The following is a 24,877-nucleotide window of genomic DNA, read 5'->3' on the forward strand; positions in this document are numbered from 1 at the left end:
GATCTCTCCATCCCCCCTCGCGAGGTGGGTCCCTCCAACCTCCCTCACGAGGCTGATCCTGCCAGCGGTCCTCACAAGGTCGGTCACGCCACCCTTGGCGTGGGCCACAGTCTTCCCATCGTCCTCCACCTCTTCCTCCTCCTCGGCCATAGCCCCTGTCGCTGCGCTCAGGGCGTCGGCCGGCACGCACATCTCGTACGGCTCTGAGCTCTTGGCATTCGTTGGTGTTGTGGGTGTGGAGGTTGTGGTACACGCAGTACCGGCTGCCCTTGGATGTCTCAAGATGATCCCTGCCTCGCTTGGTGTCTGGCTCTGCTGCAAGCACGGCAGCCCCCTTGCGCTTCACGTCCTTGGTCTTGGGCTTCTTCTCTTCTGGGTCAGCAGCTGGCAGCTCGAGGAGGGACAGGCGCCCTTCCTCAGCCCTTGCGCACTTGGTCGCTAGATTGAACAACTCCAGGGAGGTGCACAAGTCTTCATGGATCGCGAGCTCCTCCTTCATCTTGACGTCACGCATGCCGTCGGAGAAGGCTGAGATGATGGCCTCCTCAGACACCTTGGGGATCTTAAGGCGAGCGTTGTTGAAGCGCTGGATGAACTTCTGCAGGGTCTCCCCCGGCTGGTGCTTGATGCGGCGCAAGTCGCTCATGGCCAGGGGCCGGTCGTGAGTGCCTTGGAAGTTGGTGATGAATTGGGTGCGCATCTCGTCCCAGGAGGATATCGTGCCAGGAGACAGGTTCAGGAGCCAGGTGCGGGCGCCGTCCTTGAGCGCCATGGGGAACCAGTCTGCCATGACCTTCTCATCTCCATTGGCGGCTTCGATGCCCAGCTCGTAGAGCTGGAGGAACTCAGCAGGGTCAGCCGTGCCATTGTAGCGCGGGGGCAGGTCTGGCTTGAACTTGCCCGGCCAGGCCACGCTGCGCAGCTCGGCGGAGAAGGCATGGCAGCCTGCAGTGGCCGGAGCCCTATGGTGACAGAGAGCTTGATCTTGCGGGTCTCTGTGCGCTGCTGCCAGGTGCAGCGCGGGGTCTTGATGCGCCGGAGCAGGTGCGTGCTCATGCCGAGCCGGTGCGGGGAGCACACGGGCGGCTTCCTGAGGACGAGGGATCTCTTGGCAGCTCTTCTCTTGTTGTGCTGGCGCCGGACGGAGTGGGTTCCGCCCAGGAGCCATGCGCCTTGGAACCAAGGCGCCTTCTTGAGGTTGAGGTGCCCCCGGAGCTCCGTCGCCCGCGCCGGGCGGTGCGCGGTGCAACGAGAGGGACGGTGCAGGGGAGCCCCCAGCGGCGCTGACGAACTCGGTGATGCGGCCGAGCCACTCATCGTAGAGGTCGTCGACGGGGCGGTAGTGCAGGAGCTCCCGCGCCAGGAGCAGCGCAGCGTGCGCGTCCACAGGAGCGCGACGGGCGTGGGACGAGGAGCCGTCTGGAGTCAGCGATGGAGTGGCGGTGCGGCCTTCTCGCCGCACTGATGGCTGCAGGGACGACGCCTACTGTTCGTTCCCCGCCGGGCCGGTGGCGGCATTGACGGTAGGCGACGGGGAACGACGGGGGCGCCCACCGACGGGGACTGTCTGGGCGACGCGAGCGGCAAGAGCGGCCCGGCGCTCGGCGCGGGCGTGACGTGCGTCCGACATGGATGGGATGAGCGGTGAAAACACGAGGTGACGGAAGGCATATTCCGGCACACCCCTACCTGGCGCGCCAAATGTCGGATTTCGGGTTCCGGCAGACCCTTGAGGTTCGAACACTAGGGTGCGCGCGGAGATCACACCCTCAGCCTACTCATGTTTCACCGCCTCTCTAAGATCTAAACTATTCGAAGAACAACACAAGGGGCACAAGATTTATACTGGTTCAGGCCACCATTGTGGTGTAATACCTACTCCAGTTTGTGGTGTGTGGATTGCCTCTGAGGCTGATGAGGAACAGTACAAGGGAAGAACAACCTTGCGAGGGTCTGTTCTTGGCTGGTGCGATGAACTGCTAGGAGGGTTCAGACGCCTCTCTCTGTGTGTGTGTGTGTGTCTTTCTATCCTTGTTCTCTCGATCTGTCTAGATTTCCTCTACCCTGTGGGTGGCTAGTTCTATCTATAGGCCAAGGCCCCGGGCCTCTTCCCAAATATTGAGCGGGAAGGGCGCCGACAATTGGCCATTTTGAAGGGGAACATCTAGCACACTTATCCTAACTAAAGTTGGTCCTCGCCTGCCAAAGGCCCTGACGATGACGCTGGCTTGGGCTCCATGATGACCTCCACTCTGCAGCCCTGCTGGTCTTGGTCTTGTTGCATCGAAATGGTTGCCTTTGCTTGATACCCTTGCCTGCGCTTGTCCCCTTTGCACCAAAGGGGAAACAAGGACTCTGCGCAGGCCGGCGCCCGCCTGGCACCCGCCTGCGCCTTGGTCGTCACGGCTTGCGTCACGGGGTACCTCGTGAGGTACCCCGCCTTGATCCCTCCGCCTCCTCGTGAGCCAGCCTGACGAGGCCGTGCCTGAGGAAGCCTCCTGTCATCCGTCCCACGAGGCTTGGCCCCTCGCGAGGGTCTTGAGCATGTGTTGGCGAAGATGGGTCATACTGGGCCACTCCTTGAGCCACGCCGCAGGCCGCAGACAGGCAAGTCTGGGTACCCCCATTCCCAGAACGCCGACAAATTGCTATCTTGGTTCGTGAAGTTTTGCATGAGAAAAGAGCTCAAAAGCGAAAGAGCCAAACAAGCTTTTAAGCAAGAGGGAAAGATAAGAAAAGAGCTTATAAGCAAGAACCATAGCATCATACTACATTAAGATTGTCATACTCGATCATCTTGGATCATATCACCGGAATATCATACTTATAGCATACTTGGGATAGAAGTCATTGCATTTTTGCTTAGTAGGTTGTGCACAAGTTTCGTATCCGCCTATTGTGCAATCGTGCTAGCGTCTCTCTAGTGTTGTGCAACAAGAACATTTTCGTGGATTCCACATTTTGGCTCATTCCTTGGTTGCACGACCCCACTTATATATTTGCGTGTGTGTTTCCGTGTACCATATCTTGCTATTGGTCTACTTGTTGCATTTACGAATTTGTGAATCTTTTTCAACATTTTTGAAGCTCACTCACAATTGCATAAAATTTTGAGCCATCATCCTAACCGAGCTCCACCATAAGCTTTTACTTGTGTAGGTGTGAGAACCGACAAGAATTGGTACCAATTGTGCTATTTCCTTGTTCCACATTTGAGTGATCATTGATCCATCTTCAACATCGGTCAAGGTACATTTGGTATAAGTTCTTCTCTTTGTCACACTCACAAATTTGCTTGGAATGATGGATAGGCCAAGTTCTTCTACCAACCCACTCTTCATCGAGCATCACGATGACATGTCATCCTATGTCACCAAGAGCCACCTCTTCGGTGCACAAAGAGCTTTGCATCAAGAACAACAAGCAATGAGCGACCGCGTCGACAATCTCCACTACAAAAAAATACACTTCCGTGATGATACGTGTTTGTCACAGTAGGTCACGTTTTCTTTCATGCATGTACATCCATGATGATTTTATGATAGAATCAAGATAGTCATACCTATGATGTCGTAGAAGTGTTCCATGACATTACCAAAATTATCATCACGGAAGTGTCCTCTTCCATGATGATAAATCACGCGTCATAGAAGTGCTTTTGTCAAGGGTGACCGACACGTGGGAACCACCATAATGGCTCGCGGTTAAGCTATCGGGTCCGGTTTTGGCTCCGATAACCCGTTAATAGCCCGGACCAATGGTGATTTTCTATGTGTAAAATTCTCATTGGTCGGAGGAAACACGTGTCTGCTCCTCGGCGGGCCAAATGTCGCCGTCCATTGGAGGAGACATGCCTATGATACGTCGACACGTGGCAGGGCCCAACAGAGGCCCATATAGGTTAAAAAGGCCAGCCCAGTCAAAGGCCCATAGTACTTACTCAGGTACTAGTGGGCCAGCCCAATAACGGCATGTTTAATAAAGGCCAATTTACGGCCTGAAGCCAGATCTAGCTCGTTAATTGTTCGCTGAATATTTGGGCCCAATTACAGCCCAGTGACTTTCGGCTTGTTAGAGGCCTGATAACCCGCAAGTATACAAGATAGTTGTAGCCTCTTTCGATAAGTAAGAGTGTCGAACCCAACGAGAAGCTAAAGGTAGAACAAATACTCTCTCAAGTCCTATCGGCCATTGATACGACTCTACGCACGCTTGACGTTCGCTTTACCTAGAACAAGTATGAAACTAGAAGTACTTTGTAGGAGTGATAGGATAGGTTTGCAAGATAATAAAGAACACGTAAATAAAAAGTAGGGGCTGTTTAGATAAAGATGCAATAAAGTAAATAAAGCGAGTGTGGAAAAGTGGTGGTAGGAGTTGTGAAAGTGTCCCTAAGCAATTGACTACGTTACTAGACCAGTAATCACTATTGCAATTCTATTTGAGGGAGAGGCATAAGCTAACACACTTTCTCTACTTGGATCATATGCACTTATGATTGGAACTCTAGCAAGCATCCGCAACTACTAAAGATTCATTAAGGTAAAACCCAACCATAGCATTAAAGCATCAAGTCCCCTTTATCCCATACGCAACAATACCCTTACTCGAGTTTGTGTTTCAGTCACTCACGCAACCCACTATAAGCGAATCATGAACGCATTGCAACACCCTACAGCGGGAATCCCTCATGCTTGCGCGACACGAAGGGCACCATAGGACAGCACCAATAATAAAACATACAACTCAAACCAATCATAGCAATTCATCAATCACCGATAGGACAATGGAAATCTACTCAGACATCATAGGATGGCAACACATCATTGGATAATAATATGAAGCATAAAGCACCATGTTCAAGTAGAGGGTATAGCGGGTTGCAGGAGAGTGGACCGCTGAATATAGATGGGGGAAGGTGATGGATATGTTGGTGAAGATGGCGGAGGAATTGGTGAAGATCGCGGTGATGATGATGGCCCCCGGCGGTGTTCCGGTGCCACCGGAAGCAAGGGGGAGAGAGCCCCCCTTCTTCTTCTTCTTCCTTGACCTTCTCCCTAGATGGGAGAAGGGTTTCCCCTCAGATGGGAGAAGGGTTTCCCCTCTGGTCCTTGGCTCCCATGGCGTGGGAGGGGCGAGAGCCCCTCCGAGATTGGATCTATCTCTTTGTTTCTGCGTTCTGGAATTCTGCTCTGGCACCGTTTCCTTTATATTTGGAGATCTGTAACTCCGATTGGACTGTAACCTTCGCCCAGATTGTTTTCCAAAAATTAGCTTTCTTGCGGCCAAAGAAGGCCATCAACCGCCTTATGGTGGCCCACGAGATAGGGGGCGCGCCCCCCTTGAGTGGTGGTGTGGGCCACTCTTGTGGCCACCTCGGGCACCATTTCGCGTTGATTCTTCCTCCCAAAAATCACAAATATTCCAAAATAATTCTCCGTCCGTTTTTATCCCGTTTGGACTCCGTTTGATATTGGGTTTCTGCGAAACAAAAAACATGCAACAGACAGGAACTGGCACTGGGCACTGGATCAATATGTTAGTCCCAAAAAATAGTATAAAAAGTTGCCAAAAGTATATAAAAGTTGAATATTATTGGCATGGAACAATCAAAAATTATAGATATGACGGAGACGTATCAGCATCCCCAAGCTTAATTTCTGCTCGTCCTCGAGTAGGTAAATGATAAAAAACATAATTTTTGATGTGGAATGCTACCTAGCATAATCTTGATCACATATCTAATCATGGCATGAATATTAAGATACGAGTGATTCAAAGCAATAGTCTATCATTTGACATAAAAAGAATATACTTCGAGCGTACTAATAAAGCAATCATTTCTTTTCAAAACAACAAGGCCAAAGCAAGCTTATCCCTACAAAATCATATAGTTGGGCCATGCTTCATTTTGGTCACACAAAATGCCCCCCATCATGCACAACCCCGATGACAAGCCAAGCAACTGGTTCATACTTTTTAACGCGCTTCAGCTTTTTCAACCCTCACGCAATACATGAGCGCAAGCCATGGATATAGCACTATAGGTGTAATAAAATATAATGATGGAGATTATGTGGAGAAGACAAAAAAGGAGAAAGTCTCACATCGTTGCGGCTAATCAACGGGCTATGGAGATGCCCATCAATTGATGTTAATGCGAGGAGTAGGGATTGGCATGCAACGGATGCACTAAGAGCTATAAGTGTATGAAAGATCAACAAAAGAAACTAAGTGGGTGTGCATCCAACTTGCTTGCTCATGAATACCTAGGGCATTTGAGGAAGCCCATCGTTGGAATATACAAGCCAAGTTCTATAATGAAAATTCCCACTAGTATATGAAAGTGATAACATAGGAGACTCTCTATATGAAGAACATGGTGCTACTTTGAAGCACAAGTGTGGATAAAAGATAGTAACATTGCCCCTTTTTCTTTTTCTTTATTTTTCTTTTTTTTCTTTTTTTCTTTTTGGGTGGGTTTCTTTGGCCCCCTTTTTTATTTAGGCTTCTTTGGCCTTTCCTTTTTTTCTTTTTCTTTTTTTTATGGGGCAATGTTCTATAATGATTATCATCACAATTTTATTTACTTACAACTCGATATTACAACTCGATACTGGAACAAAGATATGACTCTATATGAATGCTTCCGGCGGTGTACCGGGATGTGCAATGATCTAGCGTAGCAAAAAACGGACAAGCCATGAAAACATCATGCTAGCTATCTTACGATCATGCAAAGCAATATGACAATGAATGCTCAAGTCATGTATATGATGATGATGGAAGTTGCATGGCAATATATCTCGGAATGGCTATGGAAATGCCATGATAGGTAGGTATGGTGGCTGTTTTGAGGAAGATATAAGGAGGCTTATGTGTGATAGAGCGTATCATATCACGGGGTTTGGATGCACCGGCGAAGTTTGCACCAATTCTCGAGGTGAGAAAGGGTAACGCACGGTACCGAAGAGGCTAGCAATGATGGAAAGGTAAAAGTGCGTATAATCCATGGACTCACATTAGTCATATAGAACTCATATACTTATTGCAAAAGTTTATTAGCCCTCAAAGCAGAGTACTACTACGCATGCCCCTAGGGGGATAGATTGGTAGGAAAAGACCATCGCTCGTCCCCGACCGCCACTCATAAGGAAGACAATCAAAGAAACACCCCATGCTTCAAATTTGTCACACAACGGTTACCTTACGTGCATGCTACGGGACTTGCAAACCTCAAGACAAGTGTCTCTACAATCCACAACCACCCACTAGCATGACTCTAATATCACCATCTTTATATCGCAAAACTATTGCAAGGAATCAAACATATCATATTCAGCGACCTACAAGTTTGTGTAGGATTTTGTGACTAACCATGTGAATGACCAATTCGTGTCATCTCTCTAAAAAGATATAAGTGAAGCAAGAGAGTTTAATTCTTTCTACAAAAGATATGCCCATGCTCTAACAAATATAAGTGAAGCAAAAGAGCATTCTACAAATGGTGATTTTCTCTGTAATGGGAAACAGGCAATCCAAACTTCAAATGATATAAGTGAAGCACATGAAGCATTCTATAAAGCCATACTCAAAAGATTTAAGTGAGGTGCAATGAGCATTCTATAAATCAACCAAGGACTATCTCATACCAGCATGGTGCATAAAAGAAAAGTGAAAACTAAATGCAAAAGACGCTCCAAGACTTGCACATAATGCATAAATGAAACGAATACGAAAACATACTGATACTTGTTAAAGAAAGAGGGGATGCCTTCCGGGGCATCCCCAAGCTTAGACGCTCGAGTCTCCTTGAATATTTACTTAGGGTGCCTCGGGCATCCGCAAGCTTGAGCTCTTGCCTCTCTTCCTTTTCCTCATATTGACACCTCCTCGTTTAGACACTTCATCCACACAAAACTTCAACAGAAAACTCGGTAAGGTCCGTTAGTATAATAAAGCAAATCACCACTCTAAGTACTGTTGCAAACCAATTCATTTTTTTTTTGCATTTTGTCTACTGTAATATAACTTTTCCATGGCTTAATCCACTAATATAAATTTATAGATTCATCAAAACAAGCAAACTATGCATCAAAAATAGAATCTGTCAAAAACAGAACAGTCTATAGCAATCTGAACATCCACCATACTTATGGTACCCCAAACATTCTACCAAAATTAGGAAAAATAAACAAGTTGTAAGGCAAGACAGTGAAAAATGAACCAGAACCAATTGACGTTCCAGTTAAAAATGTAAAATCGCTCACTACAGACAAAGTTTCTGTCCTGCACCGTATAAACCAACAAGCATTGTAAACATCCTAAAGGCAAACCTTAGCACATTATAATACAATGGAAATATACAAGGGGATAATTATTTTTGATGAAAAGTTTCTGTAATCAAGATACATAAAGTTTCTGTGTGCATGAACAAAGTTCAAGGAGCTCTCCCACTTCAACAATGCTTGTCTCTCTCACTTTCACTTTCCTTTTTGAAAAGTTTTTAGGTTCCCCTCTTTATTTTTTTGTTTTTAAACTATATGAAAGCACTCAACAGAAATAAATGACTCTCTAAAACTTCCGGGTTGTCTCCCTGGCAGTGCTTTCTTTAAAGCCATTAAGCTAGGCATTTAGTGCTCAAGTAATGAATCCAGCCGGATCCCAAGGTATATCAAAGCCAATTTTAATTAACAATGATTTGTAATTTAGTAGTGAGCACAAAGTAACATATATCAAGCAACAACGAAGTCTAACTCTCTTCCTATGCATCGGCATGTCATAAAAGAACAATTCATGCACACATAGTAAAGGCCAATGCATAGTATAAGCAGTTTCTTGCAATTCTGTCGTGTTGGAAACATAAAGAGGCGGAGATGTAGTTCCTCTCTCATAATAACTGCAAGTAGGAGTAGCAAGCACATGCATATTACATTCATCAAAATCATCATGTCCAATGGTAAAAGGAAACCCATTAATATAAACCTTAATAAGCACAAACTTCTCCGATATAGTGTAGTAGGGAGAATTCAAAAATATAATAGGACTATCATACGTGGGTGCAATAGCAACAATTTCATGTTTAAGATAAGGAACTATAGCAAGTTCATCTCCATAAGCATAATTCATATTGGCATCTTGTCCACAAGCATAGCAAGTATCATCAAAAAGGGATATTTCAAGAGAATCAACGGGATCATAGCAATCATGATAGCAATCATCCTTCGGTAAGCACGAAGGGGAATTAAATAATGTATGAGCTGGAGGGTTACTCTCATTAGAAGGTGGGCACAGGTAGCTAATCCGCTCTTCCTCCTTTTGTTCCTCGCTCTCCTCATCATCTTTTTCATCCAATGAGATCACTGTTTCATCAATTTCTTCTTCCATAGCTTCCTGCAAAATATTAGTCTCTTCTTGGACAGCGGAGAAGTCCTCAATATATGGTTTAACATAGGCATTAGAAGCATAATTATCATAACAATATTGGCAAAAATTTCAGATTTGTAAAGAGTAGCATCATACTTTTCAATCAAAGAGGCAATCTCATAAGCACCTTTAAAAGCAACAAATTCTTCAATTTGTTGAACATCATAGTAATTGTAAACACCTTAGCATACGAAGATACGATTCCATTATCACTAAACAAGCATTGATAGGGTAGGTGTTTCTTAGGGTCTTCAGAACAACAAGTAAACCCATATATTTCACATAGATTCCAAGCATAGCATTGCAAACGTTGAATTTGATCCCATAATAGTTTCCATTTTTCAGATATACGGTGTCGCACAAAACAAGCATGCTCATCTAAAGATTTGCCCTCAACTAAACTAGTGGGGGTTTCAGCACGAGCACAAAGGGATCGAAGATGATCCAAGTAAAATGCTTCAGGAGTATGATGGATTTTGAGTGGTTCTTCAACCACTGGTTCAGTAGGTACAACTAATTTTTTTGGTATTTTGCGTTTCCTACCCATAGCTAAAGATAGAAAACAACTAAGAACAGCAAATAAAAATTACTTAGTGATAAAGCAAACAAGCACACACGAGAATATTCACCCCACACTATGACTCCCCGGCAACGGTGCCAGAAAAAGGTCTTGATAACCCGCAAGTATACGGGATAGTTGTAGCCTCTTTCGATAAGTAAGAGTGTCGAACCCAACGAGGATCTAAAGGTAGAACAAATACTCTCTCAAGTCCTATCGGCCACTGATACGACTCTACGCACGCTTGACGTTCGCTTTACCTAGAACAAGTATGAAACTAGAAGTACTTTGTAGGAGTGATAGGATAGGTTTGCAAGATAATAAAGAACACGTAAATAAAAAGTAGGGGCTGTTTAAATAAAGACGCAATAAAGTAAATAAAGCGAGTGCGGAAAAGTGGTGGTAGGAGTTGTGAAAGTGTCCCTAAGCAATTGACTACGTTACTAGACCGGTAATCACTATTGCAATTCTATTTGAGGGAGAGGCATAAGCTAACATACTTTCTCTACTTGGATCATATGCACTTATGATTGGAACTCTAGCAAGCATCCGCAACTACTAAAGATTCATTAAGGTAAAACCCAACCATAGCATTAAAGCATCTAGTCCCATTTATCCCATAAGCAACAATCCCCTTACTCGGGTTTGTGTTTCAGTCACTCACGTAACCCACTATAAGCGAATCATGAATGCATTGCAACACCCTATAGCGGGAATCCCTCACGCTTGCGCGACACGGAGGGCACCATAGGAAAGCACCGATAATAAAACATACAATTCAAACCAATCATAGCAATTCATCAATCACCGATAGGACAATGGAAATCTACTCAGACATCATAGGATGACAACACATCATTGGATAATAATATGAAGCCTAAAGCACCATGTTCAAGTAGAGGGTACAGCGGGTTGCGGGAGAGTGGACCGCTGAATATAGATAGGGGAAGGTGATGGAGATGTTGGTGAAGATTGCGGAGGTGTTGGTGAAGATCACGGTGATGATGATGGCCCCCGGCGGCGTTCCGGCGCCATCAGAAGCAAGGGGGAGGGAGCCCCCCTTCTTCTTCTTCTTCCTTGACCTTCTCCCTAGATGGGAGAAGGGTTTCCCCTCTGGTCCTTGGCTCCCATGGCGTGGGAGGGGCGAGAGCCCCTCTAAGATTGGATCTATCTCTCTGTTTCTGCGTTCTGGAATTCTGCTCTGGCACCGTTTCCTTTATATCTGGAGATCCGTAACTCCGATTGGACTGAAACCTTCGCCCACATCGTTTTCCAAAAATTAGCTTTCTTGCGGCCAAAGAAGGGCATCAACCGCCTTACGGGTGGCCCACGATATAGGGGGGCGCGCCCCCCTGGAGTGGTGGCGTGGGCCACTCTCGTGGCCACCTCGAGCACCGTTTCACGTTGATTCTTCTTCCCAAAAATCACAAATATTCCAAAATAATTCTCCGTCCATTTTTATCCCGTTTGGACTCCTTTTGATATTGGGTTTCTGCGAAACAAAAAACATGCAACAGACAGGAACTGGCACTGGGCACTGGATCAATATGTTAGTCCCAAAAAATAGTATAAAAAGTTGCCAAAAGTATATAAAAGTTGAATAATATTGGCATGGAACAATCAAAAATTATAGATACAACGGAGACGTATCAAGGCCCGATGTAGACATGGGCCCATTTCAGCCCGGTGTGTCTTTCCGCCTGGGAATGGCCCATGCTGCCCATGGGCCATACATGGTCCGACGCGACATCCGACCCACTAACGGCCCATGATAAAGGTGGCAATAGTTCAGCCCAACGTGATGTTGGGCTTGTTAAAGGCATGTCATATAATTCGGCCCATTGATGCATGTACTAAGCTTTCGGCCTCTTAAAGTCCCATGATATCAGTGGGCCAACTAAGGCTCGAGATATGTTTCGGCCTGGTAACGACTCTTCATATAACTGGGCCAAAAAAGGCCCGGTCTACATTTTAGCCTGCTGAAGGCTCGTCAACGACTAGTGAAAATTGAGGCCCAACATGCATTTCGCCCTGCTAAAGGCCCATCGTTTCTTCTAGGCCATAACAGGCCAGTAGAATATTCAGCCTGTTAATGGCCCAACGCTACCTAGGCCAAACTAAGCGCTGGGTCCACAAAAGGCCCAACTAAAATTTGGGCCAACTATAGGCCGGAGTAAGTTGTGGGCCTGGCGAAAAGTGTGAAGGCCCCAACCATTCGGGCCCAAGAAAGATAGAGGCTGGCCCAATTGTGGCCCGCTAAAAACCAGGCCCGTTAGAGGCGAATGTTCGGCCCGGTCGACTACATCAGATTTTTTTCAGATAGCGAATGATGGCAGTAACTAGTAGGAATTAAGAACAAACCTACTCTATACAATAAAGAAATTACGGCATAGTAACTTAGAATAAACCTACACGATACAATAAAGGATTTACGGTATATTACATCCACTGGGCATCGAAGTTCGCCACCAGTGATCATAAAGTGCAACGAAGAAGCAAATTACAAAAATTGGGCACCATTGTAGCGTAACAAAATAATATTATTGAACCGGGACCACTTCCAAGATAGTTCAAGAAAGGTTAGCCTTGTGCAGGAACTGTTGCGCAAGCTGCTGAGCAAGGTTGTGAGACCGGCCTAGCATGTCAGGCATAGCTTCCAGGTGTAGCTGTTTAGCAATGAGGTTCTCATTGGTGTTCTCCGCAATCTTTCTTAGAGATAGGACTTCAAGTCGAAGTTGAGTTGCAGAATGCCTTTCTGCAAGAACTTGGGACTAAAGAAGTCGAATTGATTCAGACAGCAAATTCTGTGAGCTTGTCTGGCTGCTAGTCTCAAGTAACTTGAACACTACATCAAGACAAGACTTTGGGGTTGTCTTGCTATCTTGAAGATCTTTTACCTTCTTTGCTGCAATATATGTTGGGTTTGTCTCACAGCCTTCAGTAGACTTGTGCATCCCATCAGGCATATCACCCTGAAACAAGTCAATAGACGACATGTTTTGCACGTGTATAAACAAAGATAATAACTGTCCTGTTTCAAATTAGAAAATAAAGAGTAAGTTTAAAATATCAATAGCATAATTTGGCATTGTTCATAATGCGGGGAGCTTCACCACACTACTGGATTACCATGCCAACATAACAAGCATATATGAAGGGTAAAGACAATTATTGTATCTATTTTGGTTAATGTGCATGGCATGTTTTTCATATCATCAGCCACATCAGTAAGATAAAACAGGAGATGACAAGGTGCAAATGTGGGCTGCTTCACCACACACTGGATTATAGATCCACAAAAACAAGAATACATATAGGGAGTATTTAGTAATGTGCATGGTATGAATAAGGAATTTGGTTTTACAAGTAAAACTTGGAACTTACGGTTCTTGCGAACTTGCATTTTGATAGAAACAGCAAACTAAACAACAGTAAACGATAGGGAGTATGAGCAAATTAAATAGCAGTTGAGGATAAAGGCTTTAGAAGGACTGACTTACATTAATAGTTAACACCGGCTTTATAATGCCCTTCTCCATGTCAAGGGAAGGATAACTCAAGAATTTTAGCACAGAATCTTCTTCATAAGCATTGCATGTACTCTACATTTTGTAGAGAGTAATTATAGATATGATAATACTAGAAGGGATAGAGGATAATGAAGATAAGATGCAGATTGATGCTACTAATTAACTACCAATCCCTGGAAGTACAAGCGTTACAGGACAAAATGTACTGACAAGAGCAATGGGCTACACTTCTGCACTAGCATTGTTGTGTATTCTACTTTTTGGTAAGATTAAATATAGATCTGATCTTTTTTAGTAAATGGTGGGCGAGGGAGATAAGATGCAGAATGCTACACAATGAAACAATCCCTCTTCCCATAGTACAAGAGTGTTTTGAACACTGGTGTACTGTACAAAACGTTCTTATATTATGGGCGGAGTGAGTAGCTATTAATGTAAGAAAAGTGATAGACGATGTTCAGTCCTTACAAGAGGAGTGCAGAGCTAAACCTCTTCAAAAGCATTGGGTTGATTCTAAATTTATGTAAGAGACCATACAGATCTTATAATGTCCACCAAATGGACGATGACGAGGCTAACATGTGCAGTGATGCTACATAATCAAATAGCTATGAAAGTAAGTATGGTCATACGGGGTAAGAGGTGCTCACAAGAGCAATGCAGTTTGCAGTATAGTTGCGAGATTCTATGGTCCCTTGAGAATGAATATTCTTCTGCTAACAGTTTTTGTACAAGTGAGACGTTAAGGCAAATGCAGAAATGTAGTTCAAATTGTGATGTGATATCATAGACAGTACCTTACGCTTCAGACGGGACCAATGTGTAACAAGATTATTCCAGTCACTGTCGGATAAATGTAGCACCGGAGACTTTACAGAAATTTCGTTTAGAGGCTTGCCATCAAAGTGCGCTTGGCTCAGGTAGGAACGATACTTCATCAACGAGTGCTTAAAAAGTGCAACCAACCCTTGCTCGTCTTGATAATCCAGATTGGTCCTCGCCTATTTAAAAGAATGAAATCTTGTGTCTTCCGTCAGCAAAAACATATACAGTAATTACCATGAATAACATTAGTACATTACTTACGTGTAAGTTGCAGAGGAAGACTGGAAATTGTTCTGTGTCTCCGGTATAATCTTTCCATGAAGGAAAGATGCGCACAAAGTTCCTGACAACAATATAAGCTTCGTCTTCTAAACTAGGAAGAAATGGAACAGGGGTCCTATTTGCTGCAATTGGGGCTCTCTCTGGTTTGAAAAGGGATTTGGCAACTGGATTTGGTGTACTCTTTGCTAGAATGGGGGTTTTGCGTCGTAGAGCTGGTGCTATGTCAACTGGCATCATCATACTATTTGCTGTAGTTGGGGTCTGCTGAGTTGGGGCATCAGAAATGACCAGTGTAGGGCTAGAGTCTGCTAGAGTTGGGGTGTTATGTGGGTCAGGTGATATTGCAACTACACCCAATGGGCTATTTGATTTATCAGGTGTTACTACCTTTTCCAAATACTTTGCTTGTGCTCCTCCACGATTAGCAATCGCCCTCTTCCTTTTGAACGTCTGATACACAAGAACAACATTTGAATGGATAAATATGGTATGATGACAGATGGAATATGTACTGAAAATGGATAGGCATGGCATATTCACATACACGATGTGTAAACTAGGCTAATGGCAGTGCAACAAAGTAGAATCAATGCAAAGCATCAGTTGCAAGATATGTGCGACAAATATAACCTTGGAAAGTTAGAGCAAGCACCTTGATGGGTGAATAAGATAGGGCATATGCCTCTAACTCCTCCACTAGGGAGCTACATTGACTTAGGTCTCCCTCTAGCTCAGAATCACTGTTAGGATCATATTCTGAGCATGAATCTGTAGGTGGAGATCGTTTGCATTGCATTGCATCCAGACTTGATTTCAGTCCCTTAATGCCAAGTTTGACAGCCATGGCATTGTTCTGCTTTATTCTTTTCATGCGCGCAAGCTCATAATCATTATGATGCTGTTCAGAATCTGAGATTCATGAAAACATAAAAAGTAGTCAGATTATCTATGGAATGCATTGCGGATTCAACTCGAAGAGTGTGTCTACCTATAAACCCCTGCATATGCAAAGTTCACCCCCCAACCGTGCTAACCGGACAACACACAGAAATACAAACCCCTTATGTCTCTATAACAGGCAGACACATATTTCAAAACTGACGTAGGAACATTAGAATCATATCAAATTTGTATTTGAACAAATAAACTAAGGAATTATGAGTGGCATAATGTTTAGCTTCAAGGGTGGAGTGTTGGTAGTGCGACATAAAGCAAGTAGGCAAATTGTATTCCATGTAAAAGATCGTAGCCTATGTAAAAGCTGGAAATGACACTTTCTTTCTATACAATGCAGTGTTCGTTGCCCACACATGATGGAAGAGATCACACAGAGAAATACTATTCACTCATGTCTACGATTCCAGTATTTTGAAACAGGGTGGTCCACCCTAAAATAATATTGACAAATTATGACAAGGCAAGCATAGATGTAGAGAGTCAATCATTTACTTGTGAGCTTACTAGGGAAAGTATGCAGAATTGTAACTGCAGTAAGAGACCGTCCAAAATCTGAATCAAGAAGTTTGTCTAGCACTTATTGTTTGCAACTAATCAACGTGAATAATTGGATATCATATCGAATGAGTAAGAAAGACAAGTAAAATTGTCAACAAACCTAGCCTACAGTAATAATCTGGGTCAATGTCACTACGACCAACAATCCAAAATGACTAGTGTCTGTTCCTAGGGCCGGAATTTTGAAACCCTGTGAACTTTACAGGTACTAAAGATTACTGAAATACATCTGAACCATTAAATGTAGGTAGCACTCAGCACACAACAAACCCTAATGATAGTCCTGCTAATGAGTAATGAATCAATTAGAAAATGGGTGATGAGGAGTGGCCGCTGAGTGTTGAGGACATATCTCAAGATAAATCGGGTTGGCTTAGTGGGTATTGCACGCCTGAGCCCTGAACGGACTGGGAAGGTAGGCACGGCGGCGTGCCCGGGCAGCGGTAACACTGTTGGGCGAGCGGCTCCTGACCTCCTATTAGTCTGGTGTCTCCTCCTAGAGTCAAGCCGTCTAGGGACAACAAGTCATCGGCGAGGCAGGCGGCTGGGGGCGAGTAGAGATCGGAAGCGCGTAGCAGATAGAGGGGATTCGGGGCCTGGGACGACCCAAAATCCCAGGGTGGGCCGCGGCCCACCGTGGGCACCCTATAGAGATACACACCCGAGCGGAGAACATGCATTTTTGAAACTAAATTAGGAACATTTAGCTGACCAATTAAACGAGTCTGTTTTAATAATATCAGATTCGTATTTGAACAACTAAGCTTGTTTAGCTTGATGGGTGGAGCAGTGCTATTATGACACGAAGCACGTATTCTGATCGTATAGTGATCATAAAAGGGGGGAACCCTAAGCATTTTTTAGTAAAAGAGGGTTTCCCCTCCGATTTCTATTAAAGAAACCACCACGGAACCAACATGATCAATTAAACCCTAAGCATGATCAATTAAACTGTATTATGACTGCGCCATGACAGATTTAAAGCTGCAAGCCATAGAAATGATATTTAACATCCATTGTTTTCTTCGAACTAAGAACTAAATTCTAAGAGCTGAAAAGAAAGTAGAGTAACCAAGTTACAATCTATTTTCTGGTTGAGATCAAAAAGTTGAGGAGATATGAAGTACCACCTCTCTTGCGGCGCCGTGTAGGCATCGGGGCGCGATGGTTGTCGGTGGCGTTGAAGCAAATATGCGATGGTAGACGGGTGCATTGGGGGATAAGTCTTGTTGCAGTGGAAGAGAAGGTCGTGTGATCGGCCTCGGCAAAGAGGACGACGGTGCCGATGAAGTGAGAGGACGCGATGCAAGGCTCTTGGTCCGTCGCCGTGGATGAGAAACGTCCATCCCTAGCAGTGGACGATTGTGACGCCCGGGTAATCAAGCTACAGTAACCTCTGCAAATGATGCCATGTCACCACGATTACTGTTGCTAATCTCGTGTTAGTTCAGATCCGAGCCAAATTCAAATTTTAGTTAAAGTCAAACATTAAAAGTTTCCAATAGTCAAATCAAAAATGTTCAAAAATTGTAGCAACTAAATCATAATCAATTATGGTGGAGGAACCACACTTTTATGAAATGATTAAATACTCTAAAGTGAATGAAACCATAGCAAAACAATTATTCAAATGATTTTAAATAATAAACAAATGTTAAACTAGTTTAATTGACCGCCAAACTTTTTATGGTAGAGGGATGTTCTGAAACCTTATTTTAGGAGCTATGGTCATATTTTATAAAAACTAAAATAAAGTATGACTAAACTAAAACAGAAAAGAATAAATAAAAAGAAAAGACAAAAGGTAAAACAAAAAAAATAAAAGAGAGGGAGAGAACCCCCTGGCCATCTAGGCCTCGGCCCAGCAAGCCGACGGGCCGCCAGACCAGCCCACTGGCCCGGCCGGATCCTCCCACTCCACCTTATCCCCCTGAAACCCTAACCCCCACCCCCACGTCGCCCCCATTCTCTCCCACTCCTCCCTCTCGCCCTTCCCCGATCTGGATCAGGGCAACCCCCGATCCCGTCGCCCCAGCGCCGCCTCCACGTCGCCGCCACCCCCCCCCCACTCGCTCTCCCCCACCCCCTCGCTCTGGATCTGGATCGGGAGGAGCCCGATCCCCTCCTCCCTCGCTCGCGCCCGATGTGAGCCGTCACCAGCCGGCACCAGCGCCGCCTCCCCACCGGACCCCCGCCTCCTCATCTCCTCCCCGCCGCCCGACGTGCTCGACGCCGGCGCCGCATCGCCACCGCTTGGAGGACCTTTCCGCCGTCGTCGTTCGTCGGAGCAACCTCACAGGAGCTCCTCTACCTCGACCCCCTCCTCGTCGGACTTCCCCGACCTCCGTCGAGCCCGCTGCCTAGACCCCACGGCCCCGTGGTGAGGCCCCGACAACTCCTCCTCCCCTGCTCCGGCCACTTCGGCCATGGCCTCGCTCACTGGCGCCTACAACGCGCGCCGGCCGCCCTGGCCGCGCCCGCGCCCCCTGCCTGTGCCCGCGTGGCCTGCCGCCCTTAGACACGCCCGCGCCGGCCTCGTCCTGCCCCGGACGGCGTCGCCCTCCGCCCGGGCCGTCGCCTTGCCTTGCCTCGCCGTGTTCCCCACGCCCACGCGCCGGTCTGGGCTCCCTGCGCCCTGCTGCCGCTTGTGCGGTGGTCGCCGGCGCCCCGCCAACCTCGCCCCGCTCTGCGCCTCGCCGGCGCCCCCCCCCCTCGGGCGCCCTGATTGGGGCCGGCCACCACGCCCGCACACCGGTGCCCGTTGCCCGCAACCGCGCCCGTTGCGCCCGAACCCGCTAAGGCCCTGTGCCTATGACATGAGGGGCCCAGGCCCCAGAACGAAAATTAAAAAAAAAGAAGATTTAATAAAATAAATAGATAATAATTAAAATAATTAAAATGTTAATTAATTAATTAATTAAGTAATTAATTAAGTTAATTAATCCTGATTAGATTAACCTAATCACTAATTAGATTAACTAATCTGTAATTAAACTAAACAGAGAATGACAGGTGGGTCCCACTGGACCCGCATGTCAGGTTGACCAAGTCAACCCTGTTGACTGCTGACGTCAGCATGACATCATGCTGATGTCATAAAGCCATTTTCGAATTAAATTAAATAACTAATTAAATTTCAGAAATTAATAAAATCTTTAGAAAATCATATCTTTTAATCCGTAACTCGGATTAAAATATTTTCAACATGAAAGTTGCTCAGAACGACGAGACGAATCCGGATACGCGGTCCGTTCGTCCGCCACACACCCCTAACCTATCGAACCCGCAACTTTCCCCCTCCGGCTCCTCTGCCCGAAAACACGAAACACCGGGAATACTTTCCCGGGGGTTCCCCCCCCCCCTTCACCGGTATCACCTACTACCGCGTTAGGGCACACCGAACACCGCGTATTGCCTTGATATATTTTGTGGTGCTTTGTTTGCTCTGTATTCATTATTTCTTCCCCCTCTTCTCTCCGGTAGACTACGAGACCGACGCTGCTGCTGACCAGTTCGACTACGGAGTTGACGACCCTCTCTCTTGCCAGAGCAACCAGGCAAGCCCCCCCCTTGATCACCAGATATCGCCTATTCTCCTCTATACTGCTTGCATTAGAGTAGTGTAGCATGTTACTGCTTTCGTTAATCCTATTCTGATGCATAGCCTGACATTGTCGCTACATCTGTTGATACCTTACCTGCAATCCTAAATGCTTAGTATAGGATGCTAGTTTATCATCATTGGCCCTACATTCTTGTCAGTCTGCCTTGCTATACTATCGGGCCGTGATCACTTGGGAGGTGATCACGGGTATATCCTATACATACATACATACTATACAGGTGGTGACTAAAGTCGGGTCAGCTCATTGAGTACCCGCAAGTGATTCTGACGAGGGGGCTGAAAGGACAGGTGGCTCCATCCCGGTAGAGGTGGGCCTGGGTTCCCGACGGCCCTCGACTGTTACTTTGTGGCGGAGCGACAGGGCAGGTTGAGACCACCTAGGAGACAGGTGGGCCTGGCCCTGTTCGGCGTTCGCGGATACTTAACACGCTTAACGAGATCTTGGTATTTGATCTGAGTCGGCTACGAGCCTATACGCACTAACCATCTACGTGGGAGTAGTTATGGGTATCCCGACGTCGTGGTATCAGCCGAAGCACTTCAGACGTCAGCGACGGAGCGGCGCGCGCCGGATTGGACTGGAACGCCTACTAGGCTAGGTCTGCTTTCGGCCGCCCTCGCAACGTGCAGGTGTGCTATGGGCGATGGGCCCAGACCCCTGTGCGCTTAGGTTTAGACCGGCGTGCTGGCCTCTCTGTTGTGCCTAGGTGGGGCTGCGACGTGTTGATCTTCCGAGGCCGGGCATGACCCAGGAAAGTGTGTCCGGCCAAATGGGATCGAGCGTGTTGGGTTATGTGGTGCACCCCTGCAGGGAAGTTAATCTATTCGAATAGCCGTGATCTTCGGTAACAGGACGACTTGGAGTTGTACCTTGACCTTATGACAACTAGAACCGGATACTTAATAAAACACACCCTTCCAAGTTCCACAGACAACCCGGTGATCGCTTTTCCGCAGGGCGACGAGGAGAGGATCGCCGGGTAGGATTATGCTATGGATGCTGCTGGAGATGCTACTTGGAGATGCTACTTGGAGATGCTACTTGGAGGACTTCAATCTACTCTCTTCTACATGCTGCAAGACGGAGGCTGCCAGAAGCGTAGTCTTCGACAGGATTAGCTATCCCCCTCTTATTCTGGCATTCTGCAGTTCAGTCCACCGATATGGCCCTTTACACATATACCCATGCATATGTAGTGTAGTCCTTGCTTGCGAGTACTTTGGATGAGTACTCACGGTTGCTTTCTCCCCCTTTTCCCCCTTCCTTTCTTTCTGGTTGTCGCAACCAGATGCTGGAGTCCAGGAGCCAGACGCCACCGTCGACGACGACCCCTACTACACCGGAGGTGCCTACTACTACGTGCAGCCCGCTGACGACGACCAGGAGTAGTTTAGGAGGATCCCAGGCAGGAGGCCTGCGCCTCTTTCGATCTGTATCCCAGTTTGTGCTAGCCTTCTTAAGGCAAACTTGTTTAACTTATGTCTGTACTCAGATATTGTTGCTTCCGCTGACTCGTCTATGATCGAGCACTTGTATTCGAGCCCTCGAGGCCCCTGGCTTGTATTATGATGCTTGTATGACTTATTTTATTTGTAGAGTTGTGTTGTGATACCTTCCCGTGAGTCCCTGATCTTGATCGTACACATTTGCGTGCATGATTAGTGTACGATTGAATCGGGGGCGTCACAAGTTGGTATCAGAGCCGACTGCCTGTAGGAATCCCCCTTCCACACTTCTTGGCCGAAGTCGAGTCTAGACATTGCAAAACTTTTACTAACTTGGCTGTGTGCCTTACGGGCCCACGTCGCCATCGGGTGGTAGTAGGATCTTTTACTCCTCGACCTATACTCTGGGATTCTGAACCCTCTTCTATTCGGGTTAAACAATTTTTACTAAAAACTAACTTTAGGTTCTCGAAAATACTTTCTCCCGGAGAGCCCCTTCAGTCCAGATGGTCACCGACTGCACCAGAAGATTTCGGAGATACTCTTTGATATTCTCTCGAGACTTTGTGCCCATCACTTTTGCTATTCCCGACCACCGATAAATCCTTATGGATAACTACTTACACTTGCCATTCTTACGATCATTCCCCATTGTTCTTGTTATTACATGATACCCGAAGTTTTCTCTATTGTTTCGAGAATACTTCGTGCCTACTGCCTAGCAGTTCTTTGCCACATGAATACCCCTTCGAATAAATCCTCGCACTTGTCGAGTATCCGCTCATCCCTAGTTGTTCATGTGTTTCACAAGAGTCTTCGAAATAATATTCGATCTTCCGAAAATCCTTTGGGGCCTTTGGCTCTTGAAATTCTTGCTTGCTTGCATTATGGATAATCCCATAAGTCTCGTAGTCATATTGACATTCCTTGTCATTACCATTTTGAGTCTGTTGACTCAATATGTTTGCGAATACACGCAATCATCATTGATCCTTATAAATTACTTTCCGGCTGAGCTGCCATTCTTTTTACTGGAATTGGTTCTTGACCAACCCAATTGTCTTTGATTGTACCCTACGGCTATTCAACTTATCCACCCCTAATCAGAGCATTGCTTCTGATCCCTTGATTTGGAAATCATAATTCCTTTGCATTTGACAATTGAGTTAGTCAGTTGTTTCTATAATTTGCTTCCTCTAGTTGAGTACCGATGCTCACGTCAGATCCCTTGTGGACCACCAGATCCTTTGTTGGATTTTATCTGACAATGCCCTTCATATTCAATAAACTTGTGAGCCTTTTCTCGGATACATAATGCCTTTGGTAAATTGTATCGTCTGCTTCCTCAACCATGCTCTGCCTTCAAGCTTGAGTTAATTACTTCTAAAGATTCTGGTATAGGATTCTAAGATGCCCCGATGGGTTGAACCTATGCCTTCCTTAATATGTGTGAACTCGAAAGTTTTCATGAGTCGTACTCTTCTGGTATTTTGCCAGATAAAATTTCAACGCTATAACTTCATCGAAAGCGAGAAGTGAATGAAAGGGTATGCATTGGAGAGGTGGGAGTCGACCTTGAACTTTGTGTTCATGCCCATGGACACGATGTATATCCTATCATGGAAGCTTCTTGTAACAATAACTATTTCCTTGATAACTAACATATGGTATCTGTGAATTGATCCCTTGCAACCGTGGTTCTGACCATGATTGTTCTTCTTTGATCTTACTTCTCGGACAAGTTAAAACAATTGTCTCCTATGGATCAATACCCCAGTCCACCCTCTATTTTGATCTGTCGTCGAGTATTACCCCCTGGTATCTCGAGATTATCATGGAACTGCATAACTTCTTATGAGTTCTTCATCAAGTGCTACGTTCCCACTGATTCCAATTTTTCACGGGCTCTGAATTACTAAACACTCAAAGACACCAATATCTGAACCGAGTCCACACTACGGTTCAACAACCCTTCGGTAAGCTTCTATAAGTACGAGTTTGCACCCGATCACATCATTCCTAGCCTGATCGGCTATATCATTAACATGCTAAATTTTAACTGTGCTACCGGGTCCTTCCCCTCGGAGCACAAAATTCGACGGTGAGCTAATCTTACAATCGATCTTCCTCGTCATACCGTTGGTCCTTGGACAGCAAGCTTGATTTCGAGTTTGTGTCCTACCCATGGTTCCAATAACCTTCCGCTTCATTATTCCTTTGACTTGATGTCATCACTGATTGATTACATCTTCATGAAATCTCTCGACAAATGCGTCGTGATCATCATCAACCTTATGAGCTCTTCCAGGATATCAATTGAGTTCATGATGAGAAATACCATCCTTGCACCTGATGATTTGTGTTACCTTTGACCACTTATTTGCCTTCCGTTCAACACAAACTTGTTCGTGTTTTGAGTTATACCTTGAGATCCCTACTATTCAGCATTTGTTCTTTCTTACCTTGGAGTATTACCATCTTTTGGTATCAAGGATGTTGTGAGGACTGCTCCACCTCTTAAAGAGTTCTTGGTATAGTGATACTACTCACCATCACCACTCTTTCATGGTCCTCGTGTTGATTCCAAACGGGGTACCAACAAGTGAACGGTGCTGTTTGGATCCTGCACTCCTAGCAACCCTATTGCCTTGAAGTTAATAGTCAGCCGTTCATTCTTAGTCTATTGATTATTGAATCACCATTCCGACATTGGTCGTGCAACCCAACCCGTATTTCGGGCGCACCGTTCAACCAATGTTTAATTATGTATGTTTTCCTCGAGCATATCCCATTCTATTGTTTCATCTGACAGATGTTATCCCCTTATCCACATAATTGTGGAGATCCATCTTTTGGATACCTCGTTGAATTATCGATGAGTCCATCAGCCACCTCATCATCCCCTCCTTGGGTTAATGATGAACTCTTGTTAACGGAAATCACTTCTTAGTTCATTTCCCGAGAATCTTACAGTGTCATCCCGTCAATTTGTGTTGCACCTTTCTTCTCGGGCATCCTGAGCCTGAGGTATCCTGACACCCATCATATCTGAATCTCCATCAGATATGATGGTTGGAACATATTTTCAAGAGTTATAACATTGGTCCTTTGATGACCTGGTAACATGATGTCATGCCTAGCACCCCCCCTGGGTGGAGGACCTATTATTGTAGTATCCTTTTTAGCAAGTTTAGCCATTCTTTCCTGAGGAAATTGTAAGACTTATCCTACAAGTTGTTCCTAATGGATCCTTCCTATATCCAAAGTCTGACCTTGTGCTTGAAGACCATGTCAATGCTATCTCGAAGCATGTCTATGGTACTCCAATTTTCAACAAGAACATTTGAAGCCCAATGTTAAATTTTTCCTGCTCAATTATCCAAACACCGTTGTATGGGTAATATAATGAAATTTCTCTCCCCTACCTAAGGAGTTTTCTACATAATATCCTGTCATGGATATCATGCTCTGCTTGTCCTTGGGAAGGATATACCCCTGATATACGTGTTTAAGCACATTTTCCTTCCCGTTGTTTTGTTCAAACTTACTTGCAAATTACTTAACCGAGCAGTGGTAATCCCCTGCTTAGGTAAACACCTCGGTGTACCTTCCTGTCTGGTGTAACCCTGTTTCTACTGTTGATGACTTCCGGTAACCGCCGATGGACGA

This window comes from Triticum aestivum, chromosome 3B (assembly GCF_018294505.1).
Source record: "Triticum aestivum cultivar Chinese Spring chromosome 3B, IWGSC CS RefSeq v2.1, whole genome shotgun sequence".
Taxonomy (NCBI): domain Eukaryota; kingdom Viridiplantae; phylum Streptophyta; class Magnoliopsida; order Poales; family Poaceae; genus Triticum; species Triticum aestivum.